This window comes from Lolium perenne, chromosome 4 (assembly GCF_019359855.2).
Source record: "Lolium perenne isolate Kyuss_39 chromosome 4, Kyuss_2.0, whole genome shotgun sequence".
NCBI classification, from domain to species: domain Eukaryota; kingdom Viridiplantae; phylum Streptophyta; class Magnoliopsida; order Poales; family Poaceae; genus Lolium; species Lolium perenne.
Window position 1 is genome coordinate 229,463,257 of NC_067247.2, and position 13,899 is coordinate 229,477,155.

The 13,899-nt window shown below is 46.5% G+C and overlaps 1 pseudogene; it reads right to left on the reverse strand.

Annotated features, from left to right (window-relative positions):
- Positions 1 to 11,028: 11,028 nt before the first annotated feature.
- LOC139839296 (uncharacterized) lies at positions 11,029 to 13,296 on the reverse strand (annotated as a pseudogene).
- Positions 13,297 to 13,899: the final 603 nt, after the last annotated feature.

Sequence of the window (13,899 nt, forward strand, 5' to 3'; positions counted from 1 at the left end):
AGTTATAGGAACCATCATATGATCAAATTAAGAATAATGCAGAAAGCTAATATTGGAGTTACATATATAGTAATTAATTAAAGATCGATAATGTAGTGCTGAAAGCAAATAGTGCAGTTACATGCATACATAGCTGGGGTCCACATTTATAATTTAACGCTAATATATCACTACTAGAACCTCTCAACGGCGCCGACCGGGTGCTGAGCCGCGCCGACTGAACACCCAAAGCCACGGGACAATAACAGGATCATAGCTAATGTGAGATTCCCTCATAACTGGCCACCCCCCTAGATATGGCGTCTAACGCATACATGTAACGGCGAACATGCTCATCCTCCTCTGTAATGCGCTGAGCTACCACCTCCTGCGGGGCCGGCTCCCTCTGAAATGACTGTGGCCCACGCGACCTCCACCAGAGAAGATCCGGGTCGATGACGGGACCCGGATTCCGCACCAAGGTGCACGTCCCGGAAGCTAAGACCTCCCAGTGCCACCCCGGCGGAGCCCAGTCCCGGACCTCCCCCATCTGCTGCATCTGCTCTAGAATAGTCACACCACGGCGCGGCGGCTATCGCGGCATCGTAGCTACGAAACCAAATCAATATATGTACTAACATAAATAAAAAATCATAATATTGTGCTAAATAAAATAACTTAATAACAACTATTTCTAACATATAATTTCACGACCGCGTTCAGGGTGCGGGGTCGATGCCGCGTTCCACGACCCCGGATCGATTGATCCGGATCGGAGGTCGGGAACGACAGCGGGAGCGGAGCGCAGCCGAGCAGCAGTGAGGCGAGCATGGCGACTAGCTAGGAAGCAGGCCATCTTGGCTGCGCTCACGCGAGCTCACCGTCGGCGCCTCCATCGACCCAAACTAAAGTGGATCGCGAGGAGGGACAGCCCGCCTCGCGAGGAGGACGGCCTATTTATGTTAGTCGGCGATGGCACTACCGTATTTTGGGGACGCCATCGCGAGTGTAGTGGTTACCAACGCGGTGGCCCTCATAACGGTGCGGCGGCCCTCATAACTTCCACGCCCTAATATATAACTATTTTTTCTAACTTTTTATCTAACATATAAATATTAACCTAACAAATTAATCTAACAAATTAATAAAAAAGAAAAAAAGGAGGAGAAGGGTGGGGCGGCGGCGCTTACTGGCGGAGGGAGGTGCGGCGGCGGCCGGCGAGGAGGCGTCGCGCGCGGAGGGAGGTGCGGTGGTGGCCGTCGAAGGAGCACGCGACACAGGGGGCCGACGGCACGGCGCGGGTGCGGCTCGGGCGGCGCGGGAGGCGCGGTGGCGGAGGCGGTGGCGCACGGCAGCGGCGGAGGCAGTGGCGCACAGCGACAGCGACGACGACGGCGCGTGCACGGTTTGGGCAGCCTGGCGGCGTGTCTGTGCTTCGTCTCCGCGGGATTGATCTCCGCAGAGACAAAGGGGTAACATTTATACCCGCCCACCCTTTGGTCCCGGTTTGTATTACAAACCGGGCCTAAAGGCCCCCCCTTTTGTCCTGGTTTGTAATACAAACCAGGACTAAAGGCCTATTTTGCCGCGTTTTTCGCTGCGCGCGCAAAATAGGCCTTTAGTCCCTGTTTGTATTACAAACCGGACCAAAGGCCAATTTTTAAAAATTGTTTCGTTCCCGCCTTATTTCAAATCAAAAAAAGGCCACGTACTGGCCACCGCCGTGCCACCGCCACCGCCATGTACTGGCCACCGCCGCCGCGGTGCCACCGCCACCGCCATGTACTGGCCACCGCCGCCGCTGTGCCACCGTCACCGCCATGTACTGGCCACCGCCACCGCCGTGCCACACGTGTCCACCGCCATGTACTGGCCATCGCCGGCGCCGTGCCACACGTGTCCCTTCCCCGTGCCACGTGTCGCCGCCGCTTCCATGTGTGACGTGTAGACGCCGCTTCCACGTGCCACGCCCCACCGCTTCCCCGCGACACCCGTCGCCAAACTTGTCGCATCGCTTCGCGTGCTATAAAGCGCAGCGTGCGCACACAATCACGCGTCATCGTCGCCTCCGCTCATTCGTCGCCGGGATGCCGCCGCACCGTCGCGGCTCGTCCGATTTCCGTGGCGTCCGAGCGCGTCCAAATGGTAGGTTCTACGCCGAGATGTGTGTCGGTGGCTTCCGCCTTACCCTCGGCACGTACAACACGCCGGAGCTGGCGGCGCGCGCTTACGACGCGACCACATGGCGATTTCGGCGGCCACGACGGGACATGAACGTCCCAGACGTCGAATTGCTAGAGGAGGCGGAGTTCCTCACGCCAACGCCGTGCTTCATCGACGACGAGGACCTATGCCGCCACCACCAGGTGCAGCGCCGGATCACCATCGCCGAGCACGACGAGGAGTTGATGCGCCAATGGAGGGTGCAGTTCCCCAACGACATCGACAACACCGATGCGTTCTTCGCTGACCTCAGGGCACAACGCAGGTCCGACAGGCGCCATCAACGGGCTGTCGCCGAGTTCGAGCTCAACAACCCGACTACAACTTGGGCCGAGAATGACCCTCGGTGGGACGACATTTGGACCGAGACAACCTCCGACGACGTTTAGATCGACTAGACTAGTTGTTTCTCTATTGTAACTGTATTTTCAATAAAGTCATTGTCGATTGTTTTAGTTTAAATTTAGTTTATATAACCCTTTTATCCCAGAGCTGGTGGCTTCATCGTGGCTGACGCTGATGATGAGAAAGTTTGCCGCCACGACACGGCGGCGCACGGGAGGAAAAGGGTGGGAATAAAAAAATTATTACGATTGAACTGGAATTAAAATACAGAGCTAAACTGAAAATTGAGATACATGGCCAGATTCGACCGTTGGAGTCATTCATTCATACTCGTTCCTAGTCCTATAGTAGTCACTACTGTAGTCGTCGTAGTCGCCGACATCGTCGTCGCTGGCATCGGGGTCGCGGTAGTCGAACCTCGGCGGGCGAGCACGCGTGGGTTGGGACTGAGGGTAGCGCAGGCGGGGGCCACGGTAGGCCATGGCGTTCTGGAGAGTCCGGCCGCGCCACCACAACCGACGGCCGTCCTCGTTGAAGTTTGAACGAGGTGGGCCATCCTCCTCGTGCCTAGCAAGCGCACTCTCACGCCGATTGATGAAGAAGCTTTCCCAAGTTGGGCTATAGTCGGGATGCCACTGTGGATTCCTCCGCTGCTCTGGCGTGAGCTCGAAGTAGTAGTGGTTCGTGATGGCCATCTCGCGCGCCACACCTAGAGGGACAGGAGGGACTGGTACGCCTCCGACGCTCAGGAACCAGCTGCTCGGGACACGTTTGCCCGGCGGGCAGGGTTAGTTCGAGGTGCAAAGCGCCTCCGCCTCCCGGGGGGTCAGAGATATGATGGAAGCCATGGAACAGAGTGATGAGAGGTTTGCAGATATGAGTCTAGATGTGATATATGTGTAAATGGAGGCCAAGCCTACATATATATAGTGAAAAAATGGCGGGAAGACAGAGGCGGGAAGCGGTGGAAAGCGCGGGAAGAAAAATAGACGGGAAGACGGAGGCGGGAAGCGGTGGAAAGCGCGGGAAGAAAAATAGGCGGGAACATAGTGAAGCCAGAAACTTTCATCCCGGGTGGGGACTCAAACCGGGACAATAGATGGGAGGCTTAATCTGGGGGACGCTTATCTGGTTTTGCATTATCTGGGGGGAGGATTAGTCAGGCAAACATTAGTCCCGGCTGGTGGGTACAACCGGGATTAAAGATGGTTTTTTTGTCATCTAACAAAACTGTTGGTGGGATAAGGACGTGTGTGTAACCTTTAGTCCTAGCTGGTGGGTGCAACCGGGACTAAAGATGTCGGCAGGATAAGAATGCATGGGTGGACACACTGCTCGATGAGATAAAGCATGTAGCGCACGACGCCCTGTCTAAGCAACAACAAAAAGTAGACGCAGTGATGTGCCTATAAAAGGAGCATCGATACGCCTTGCCAAGTAGATCAACAAGCGAAGCTGAGTTTTATTCCCATGGATGAAGGAAAGGGTTGGAAAATCTCCCGTGGCGTAGTTTCTCAAAGATGTCGTTGGTGCACACGCCCTACGGCATCTTAAGAAACTGCATCTCGGAAAAAAATTCCTGCAAGCCTGATACGCGTACAACACGCGTCCGTTGGGAACCCCAAGAGGAAGGTGTGATGCGTACAGCGGCAAGTTTTACCTCAGTATGAAACCAAGGTTTATCGAACTAGTAGGAGCCAAGAAGCACGCTGAAGGTTGATGGCGGTGAGATGTAGTGCGGCGCAACACCAGGGATTCCGGCGCCAACGTGGAACCTGCACAACACAACCAAAGTACTTTGCCCCAACGAAACAGTGAGGTTGTCAATCTCACCGGCTTGCTGTAACAAAGGATTAGATGTATAGTGTGGATGATGATTGTTTGCAGAGAACAGTAGAACAATTGCAGTAGATTGTATTTCAGATGTAAAGAATGGACCGGGGTCCACAGTTCACTAGAGGTGTCTCTCCCATAAGATAAATAGCATGTTGGGTGAACAAATTACAGTTGGGCAATTGACAAATAGAGCGGGCATGACCATGCACATACATGATATGATGAGTATTGTGAGATTTAATTGGGCATTACGACAAAGTACATAGACTGCTATCCAGCATGCATCTATGCCTAAAAAGTCCACCTTCAGGTTATCATCCGAACCCCTTCCAGTATTAAGTTGCTAACAACAGACAATTGCATTAAGTATGGTGCGTAATGTAATCAATAACTACATCCTCGGACATAGCATCAATGTTTTATCCCTAGTGGCAACAGCACATCCATAATCTTAGAGGTTTCTCTCACTCCCCCAGATTCACGGAGACATGAACCCACTATCGAGCATAAATACTCCCTCTTGGAGTTACTAGCATCAACTTGGCCAGAGCCTCTACTAATAACGGAGAGCATGCAAGATCATAAACAACACATAGATATAAATTGATAATCAACATAACATAGTATTCTCTATTCATCGGATCCCAACAAACACAACATATAGCATTACAGATAGATGATCTTGATCAGGTTCGGCAGCTCACAAGATCCGACAATGAAGCACATAAGGAGAAGACAACCATCTAGCTACTGCTATGGACCCATAGTCCAGGGGTAGACTACTCACTCATCACTCCGGAGGCGTCCATGGCGGTGTAGAGTCCTCCGGGAGATGAATCCCCTCTCCGGCAGGGTGCCGGAGGCGATCTCCTGAATCCCCCAAATGGGATTGGCGGCGGCGGCGTCTCTGGAAGGTTTTCCGTATCGTGGCTCTCGGTACTGGGGGTTTCGCGACAAAGGCTATTTGTAGGCGGAAGGGCAGGTCAGGGGGCCACACGAGGGGCCCAGATGACAGGGCCGCACGGCCAAGACCTGGGCCACGCCGCCCTATCATCTGGCCACCTCGTGGCCCCACTTCGTCAGCTCTCCGGTCTTCTGGAAGCTTCGTGTGAAAATAGGCCCCTGGGCGTTGATTTCGTCCAATTCCGAGAATATTTCCTTACTAGGATTTCTGAAACCAAAAACAACAGAAAACAACAACTGGCTCTTCGGCATCTCGTCAATAGGTTAGTTCCAGAAAATGCATAAATATGACATAAAGTATGCATAAAACATGTAGATATCATCAATAATGTGGCATGGAACATAAGAAATTATGTATTTCAAGTCAAGCATCAATAAGTCTTGCATAAAAGTTAACTCATAAAGCAATAATTCAAAGTAGAGGCATTGAAGCAACACAAAGGAAGATGAAGTTTCAGCGGTTGCTTTCAACTTATAACATGTATATCTCATGGATATTGTCAATGTAAAGTAATATAACAAGTGCAATATGCAAGTATGTAGGAATCAATGCACAGTTCACACAAGTGTTTGCTTCTTGAGGTGGAGAGAAATAGGTGAACTGACTCAACATAAAAGTAAAAGAAAGGTCCTTCAAAGAGGAAAGCATCGATTGCTATATTTGTGCTAGAGCTTTGGTTTTGAAAACAAGAAACAATTTTGTCAACGGTAGTAATAAAGCATATGTGTTATGTAAATTATATCTTACAAGTTGCAAGCCTCATGCATAGTATACTAATAGTGTCTGCACCTTGTCCTAATTAGCTTGGATTACCGGGATTATCGCAATGCACATGTTTTAACCAAGTGTCACAAAAGGGTACCTCTATGCCGCCTGTACAAAGGTCTAAGGAGAAAGCTCGCATTGGATTTATCGCTATTGATTATTCTCAACTTAGACATCCATACCGGGACAACATAAACAACAGATAATGGACTCCTCTTTAATGCATAAGCATGTAGCAACAATTAATTTTCTCATATGAGATTGAGGATATATGTCCAAAACTGAAACTTCCACCATGATTCATGGCTTTAGTTAGCGGCCCAATGTTCTTCTCTAACAATATGCATGCTCTAACCATTAGGTGGTAAATCTCCCTTACTTCAGACAAGACGGACATGCCTAGCAACTCACATGATATTCAACAAAGAGTAGTTGATGGCGTCCCCAGGAACATGGTTATCGCACAACAAGCAACTTAATAAGAGATAAAGTGCATAAGTACATATTCAATACCACAATAGTTTTTAGGCTATTTGTCCCATGAGCTATATATTGTAAGGTAGAGTATAGAAATTTAAAGGTAGCACTCAAGCAATTTACTTTGGAATGGCGGAGAAATACCATGTAGTAGGTAGGTATGGTGGACACAAATGGCATAGTGGTTGGCTCAAGTATTTTGGATGCATGAGAAGTATTCCCTCTCGATACAAGGTTTAGGCTAGCAAGGCTATTTGAAACAAACACAAGGATGAAGCGGTGCAGCAAAACTCACATAAAAGACATATTGTAAACATTATAAGACTCTACACCGTCTTCCTTGTTGTTCAAACTCAATACTAGAAATTATCTAGACTTTAGAGAGACCAAATATGCAAACCAAATTTTAGCATGCTCTATGTATTTCTTCATTAATGGGTACAAAGTATATGATGCAAGAGCTTAAACATGAGCACAATAATTGCCAAGTATCACATTATCCAAGACATTTTAGCAAATTGCTACATGTATCATTTTCCAATTCCAACCATATAACAATTTAACGAAGAAGAAACTTCGCCATGAATACTATGAGTAAAGTCTAAGGACATATTTGTCCATATGCAACAGCGGAGCATGTCTCTCTCCCACACAATGAATGCTAGGATCCATTTTATTCAAACAAAAAAAAACAAAAACAAACCGACGCTCCAAGCAAAGCACATAAGATGTGACGGAATAAAAATATAGTTTCAGGGGAGGAACCTGATAGTGTTGTCGATGAAGAAGGGGATGCCTTGGGCATCCCCAAGCTTAGACGCTTGAGTCTTCTTGATATATGCAGGGGTGAACCACCGGGGCATCCCCAAGCTTAGAGCTTTCACTCTCCTTGATCATGTTGTATCATCTCCCTCTCTTGATCCTTGAAAACTTCCTCCACACCAAACTCAAAACAACTCATTAGAGAGTTAGTGCACAATCAACATGTTCAGAGGTGACATAATCATTCTTAACACTTCTGGACATTGCACAAAGCTACTGAAAGTCAATGGAATCGAAAAATCCATCGAACATATCAAAACAGGCAATGCGAAATAAAAGGCAGAATCTGTCAAAACAGAACAGTTCGTAAAGACGAATTTTATTGAGGCACCAGACTTGCTCAAATGAAAATGCTCAAATTGAATGAAAGTTGCGTACATATCTGAGGATCACTCACGTAAATTGGCATAATTTTCTGAGTTACCTACAGGTAATTAGGCCCAGATTCGTGACAGCAAAGAAATCTGTTTCTGCGCAGTAATCCAAATCTAGTATGAACCTTACTATCAACGACTTTACTTGGCACAACAAAGCACAAAACTAAGATAAGGAGAGGTTGCTACAGTAGTAAACAACTTCCAAGACACAAATATAAAACAAAGTAATGTAGTAAAAAACATGGGTTGTCTCCCATAAGCGCTTTTCTTTAACGCCTTTCAGCTAGGCGCAGAAAGTGTATATCAAGTATTATCAAGAGATGGTGCATCTACAGCGGGGTTTGGAGTTTTCTCAACCATGCATAGTATATTGGATACATAAGTTTCAGCGGCTCCCTTTTCATTAGTCTTGGGCTTGCTACTCTCATCAAACAAATTTTTAGGAACAAGCCAAGCATAGTTATTTTCTAGTGCTTCATACATCGCTAGGAGCTTACATGGTATTGGTGCTTTGATCTCCCCACCATCATTAATATTATTAGTGTACCTTACTCTCTCCATGTCCATATTTTCAAGGATACTAACAAAATTGGTATAAGAACCAAGCATCTTATATTTAATAAAGACCTTTCTAGCCTCTCTTGCTATACTACCAAATTCTCTAAGAAGGGTTTCTAAAACAAAATCTTTCTTTTCCCCTTCTTCCATATCACCGAGTGTAAGAAACATGTGTTGGATTATAGGATTGAGATTAACAAATTTAGTTTCCAACATGCGAACTAAAGAAGCAGCAGCAATTTCATAAGTAGGAGCAAGTTCTACCAAGTGTCTATCTTCAAAATCTTCAACGGTACTAACATGATTGAAAAATTCTTCTATATTATTTCTCCCAATTATAGACCCACGTCCTACCGGTATGTCTTTTACGGTAAAATTAAAAGGAAACATGTTGAAATAAGTAAAGCAAATATAAGTAACTATTTTTTGTGTGTTTTTGATATAGCAAACAAGATAGCAAATAAAGTAAAACTAGCAACTAATTTTTTTGTGTTTTGTTTTAGTGCAGCAAACAAAGTAGTAAACAAAGTAAAGCAAGACAAAAACAAAGTAAAGAGATTGGGATGTGGAGACTCCCCTTGCAGCGTGTCTTCATCTCCCCGGCAACGGCGCCAGAAAAAGAGCTTGATACGCGTACAGAACGCGTCCGTTGGGAACCCCAAGAGGAAGGTGTGATGCGTACAGCGGCAAGTTTTCCCTCAGTATGAAACCAAGGTTTATCAAACCAGTAGGAGCTAAGAAGCACGTTGAAGGTTGATGGCGGCGAGATGTAGTGCGGCGCAACACCAGGGATTCCGGCGCCAACGTGGAACCTGCACAACACAACCAAAGTACTTTGCCCCAACGAAACAGTGAGGTTGTCAATCTCACCGGCTTGCTGTAACAAAGGATTAGATGTATAGTGTGGATGATGATTGTTTGCAGAGAACAGTAGAACAATTGCAGTAGATTGTATTTCAGATGTAAAGAATGGACCGGGGTCCACAGTTCACTAGAGGTGTCTCTCCCATAAGATAAATAGCATGTTGGGTGAACAAATTACAGTTGGGCAATTGACAAATAGAGAGGGCATGACCATGCACATACATGATATGATGAGTATTGTGAGATTTAATTGGGCATTACGACAAAGTACATAGACCGCTATCCAGCATGCATCTATGCCTAAAAAGTCCACCTTCAGGTTATCATCCGAACCCCTTCCAGTATTAAGTTGCTAACAACAGACAATTGCATTAAGTATGGTGCGTAATGTAATCAATAACTACATCCTCGGACATAGCATCAATGTTTTATCCCTAGTGGCAACAGCACATCCATAATCTTAGAGGTTTCTCTCACTCCCCCAGATTCACGGAGACATGAACCCACTATCGAGCATAAATACTCCCTCTTGGAGTTACTAGCATCAACTTGGCCAGAGCCTCGACTAATGACGGAGAGCATGCAAGATCATAAACAACACATAGATATAAATTGATAATCAACATAACATAGTATTCTCTATTCATCGGATCCCAACAAACACAACATATAGCATTACAGATAGATGATCTTGATCATGTTCGGCAGCTCACAAGATCCGACAATGAAGCACATAAGGAGAAGACAACCATCTAGCTACTGCTATGGACCCATAGTCCAGGGGTAGACTACTCACTCATCACTCCGGAGGCGACCATGGCGGTGTAGAGTCCTCCGGGAGATGAATCCCCTCTCCGGCAGGGTGCCGGAGGCGATCTCCTGAATCCCCCGAGATGGGATTGGCGGCGGCGGCGTCTCTGGAAGGTTTTCCGTATCGTGGCTCTCGGTACTGGGGGTTTCGCGACGAAGGCTATTTGTAGGCGGAAAGGCAGGTCAGGGGGCCACACGAGGGGCCCAGATGACAGGGCCGCGCGGCCAAGACCTGGGCCGCGCTGCCCTATCATCTGGCCACCTCGTGGCCCCACTTCGTCAGCTCTCCGGTCTTCTGGAAGCTTCGTGTGAAAATAGGCCCCTGGGCGTTGATTTCGCCCAATTCCGAGAATATTTCCTTACTAGGATTTCTGAAACCAAAAACAGCAGAAAAACAGAATCGGCTCTTCGGCATCTCGTCAATAGGTTAGTTCCAGAAAATGCATAAATATGACATAAAGTATGCATAAAACATGTAGATATCATCAATAATGTGGCATGGAACATAAGAAATTATCGATACGTCGGAGACGTATCAAAGCCCGTGAATGACTACATCTCCTCTAATAGTGTTGGGGAAAGGGTTGGAAAATCTCCCGTGGCGCAGTTTCTTGAAGATGTCGTTGGTGCACACGCCCTACGACATCTTCGGAAACTGCGCCTCGGAATTTTTTCCAGCAAGCCCGTTAACGACTACATCTCCTCTAACAATGTTGGGGAAAGGGCTGGGAAATTTCCCGTGGCGCAGCTTCTCGAAGATGTCGTTGGTGCACACGCCCTACGGCATCTTCGGAAGTTGCGCCTCGGATTTTTTTTCCTGCAATCCCGTGAACGACTACATCTCCTCTATATATATGGTACAAAAATCAAACCATCTCCACTTTTAATATCTTACATGCATAGAGTTACATGATTACACAAAAATAAATGGGAAATTTATTGCCTTGTTGAGATACTAATTTGTGCCATGAACATTCTTCAATTAACTTGATGATGGAGCATCTTCCATCATTTAACATTCTTCGGCCGTAACCATGGAGCATCTTCATCATTTAACTTGATGCTTGGGTCAATGTTCAATGTGAAGGGTGGAATTTCAACAAACTTATTATAATCTTCTGACATGTCTGTCTTGTCCTCCACTCCCACGATATTTCTTTTTCCAGAAAGAACTATGTGGCGCTTTGGCTCATCGTTTGATGTATTCGTTTCCTTATGTTTCCTTATTCTTGGTTTGCTAGACATATCCTTCACATTGAAAACCTGGGCCACATCCTTGGCTAGGACGAATGGTTCGTCTCTATAACCAGGATTGTTGAGATCCACTGTTGTCATTCCATACAACTTGTCTGTCTGAACCCCGCCTCCTGTTTTCTTGACCCATTTGCACCTAAACAAAGGGACCTTAAAAGAAGGTCCATAGTCAAGTTCCCATATCTCCTCTATGTAACCATAATATATGTCATTTGGGCCTTCATTGTTAATTGCATCAAAGCGTACACCACTATTTTGGTTGGTGCTCTTTTTATCTTGGGTGATCGTGTAAAACGTATTCCCATTTATCTCGTACCCTTGGAAAGTCAATACAGTCGAAGACGGTGTCTGGGCCAACAAGTACAACTGATCTTCAATAGTGCTGTTATTCAAGAGATGTTTTTGCAACCAACCACCGAAGGTCGACATGTGGTCACGTCTAATCCAATCGTTTGACTGCCCCAGGTTCTGGGAGCGTACAAAATTCTTGTGTACACTGATATACGGAGCCACCAAGGTGGAACTTTATAGAACCGTGTAGTGTGCTTGGGTGAAAGAAATCCCGTCCCTACATATCATTGATTTCCTTCCTACCGTGCCTTCTCCACTTAGTCTCCCCTCATGCCGTGATTCAGGAAGACCAATCGGCTTAAGGTCATGAATAAAGTCAACACAGAACTCAATGACCTCCTCTGTTCCATAGCCCTTGGAGATGCTTCCTTCTGGCCTAGCACGGTTACGAACATATTTCTTTAAGACTCCCATGAACCTCTAGAAGGGGAACATATTGTGTAGAAACACGGGACCGAGAATGGAAATCTCCTCGAACAGGTGAACGAGGAGATGCGTCATAATATTGAATAAGGATGGTGGGAACACCAGCTCGAAACTAACAAGACATTGGACCACATCATTCTACAACCTCGGTAGAATTTTTGGATTTATTACCTTCTGAGAAATTGCATTGAGGAATGCACATAGCTTCAGAATGGGCAGTCAAACATTTTCCGGTAGAAGCCCCCTTAATGCAATCGGAAGCAACTGCGTCATTATCACGTGGCAGTCATGAGACTTCAGGTTCTGGAATGTTTTCTTCTCCATATTTATTATTCCCTTTATATTGGAGGAGAAGCCAGACGGCACCTTGATACTGCTCATACATTCAAAAAATATTTCCTTCTCTGCTTTTGTAAGAGCGTAGCTGGAGTAATGACGCCCTTTATCTGTATCATGCAGCTTTTTGGGGTCTTTCATACGTTGCTGGTCCTCCCGTGCTTCTGGTGTATCTTTTGTCTTCCCGTACACACCCAGGAAGCCTAGCAGGTTCACGCAAAGATTCTTCGTCATGTGCATCACATCGATAGAAGAGCGGACCTCTAAGACTTTCCAATAGGGTAGATCCCAAAATATAGATTTCTTCTTCCACATGGCCACGTGTCCGGCTGCGTCATTCGGAACAGACCGTCCGCCAGGACCCTTTCCAAATATTACTTCTAGATCCTTGACCATACCAAATATAGCAACACCATCACGATCGGGAGGCTTCTTCCGGTGATCAGCCTCACCGTTGTAATGCTTGTCTTTCTTTCTTACGGGATGGGTATGCCAAAGAAATCGATAATGCCCCAGGTACACGACCTTCTTACATTTATCCAAATAATCACATTCGAGCTCATCTAAACAGTGCGTGCATGCATTGTATCCCTTGTTTGACTGTCCTGAAATGTTACCAAGAGCAGGCCAATCATTGATGGTTACGAAAAGTAGCGCTCGTATGTCAAATTCCTCCTGCTTGTGCTTGTCCCACACAGGTACACCTGCTATGGACCACAGCTGTAGAAGTTCTTGGACTAATGGCTTCAGGTACACATCAATGTTGTTGCCGGGTTGCTCCGGGCCTTGTATGAGCACCAGCATCATAATAAACTTCCGCTTCATGCACAACCAAGGAGAGAGGTTATATATACAAAGAGTCGCAGGCCAGGTGCTATGGCTGCAGCTCTGCTCTCCAAAAGGATTCATGCCATCTGTACTTAGACCAAATTTTACTTTCCTTGCATCCTCTACAAAGTACGGGAACTCTCTATCGATTTTTCTCCATTGGGACCCATCAGCAGGGTGTCTCAACATCTCTTTTTTCTTACGGTCTTCTTTGTGCCATCGCAACAATCTAGCGTGCTCTTTATTTCTGAACAAGCATTTCAGCCATGATATTATAGGAGCATACCACATAACCTTGGCAGGAACCCTCTTCCTGGGGTGCTCGCCCTCAACATTACCCGGGTCATCTCTTCTGATCTTATACCGCAATGCAGTGCACACCGGGCATGCATCCAAATTCTCGTACTCATCGCGGTAGAGGATGCAGTCATTAATGCATGCATGTATCTTTTGCACATCTAATCCTAGAGGGCAGACAACCTTCTTCGCTTCGTACGTACTGGCGGGCAATTCGTTACCCCTTGGAAGCTTCCTCTTAATTATTGTCAGCAACTTTCCAAATCCTGAGTCAGTGACACCATTCTGTGCCTTCCATTGCAACAATTCCAGTGTGCTGCCTAGATTTTTATGGCCATCTTCGCAAGTTGAGTATAACAATTTGTTGATCTTGTATCATCTGTTCGA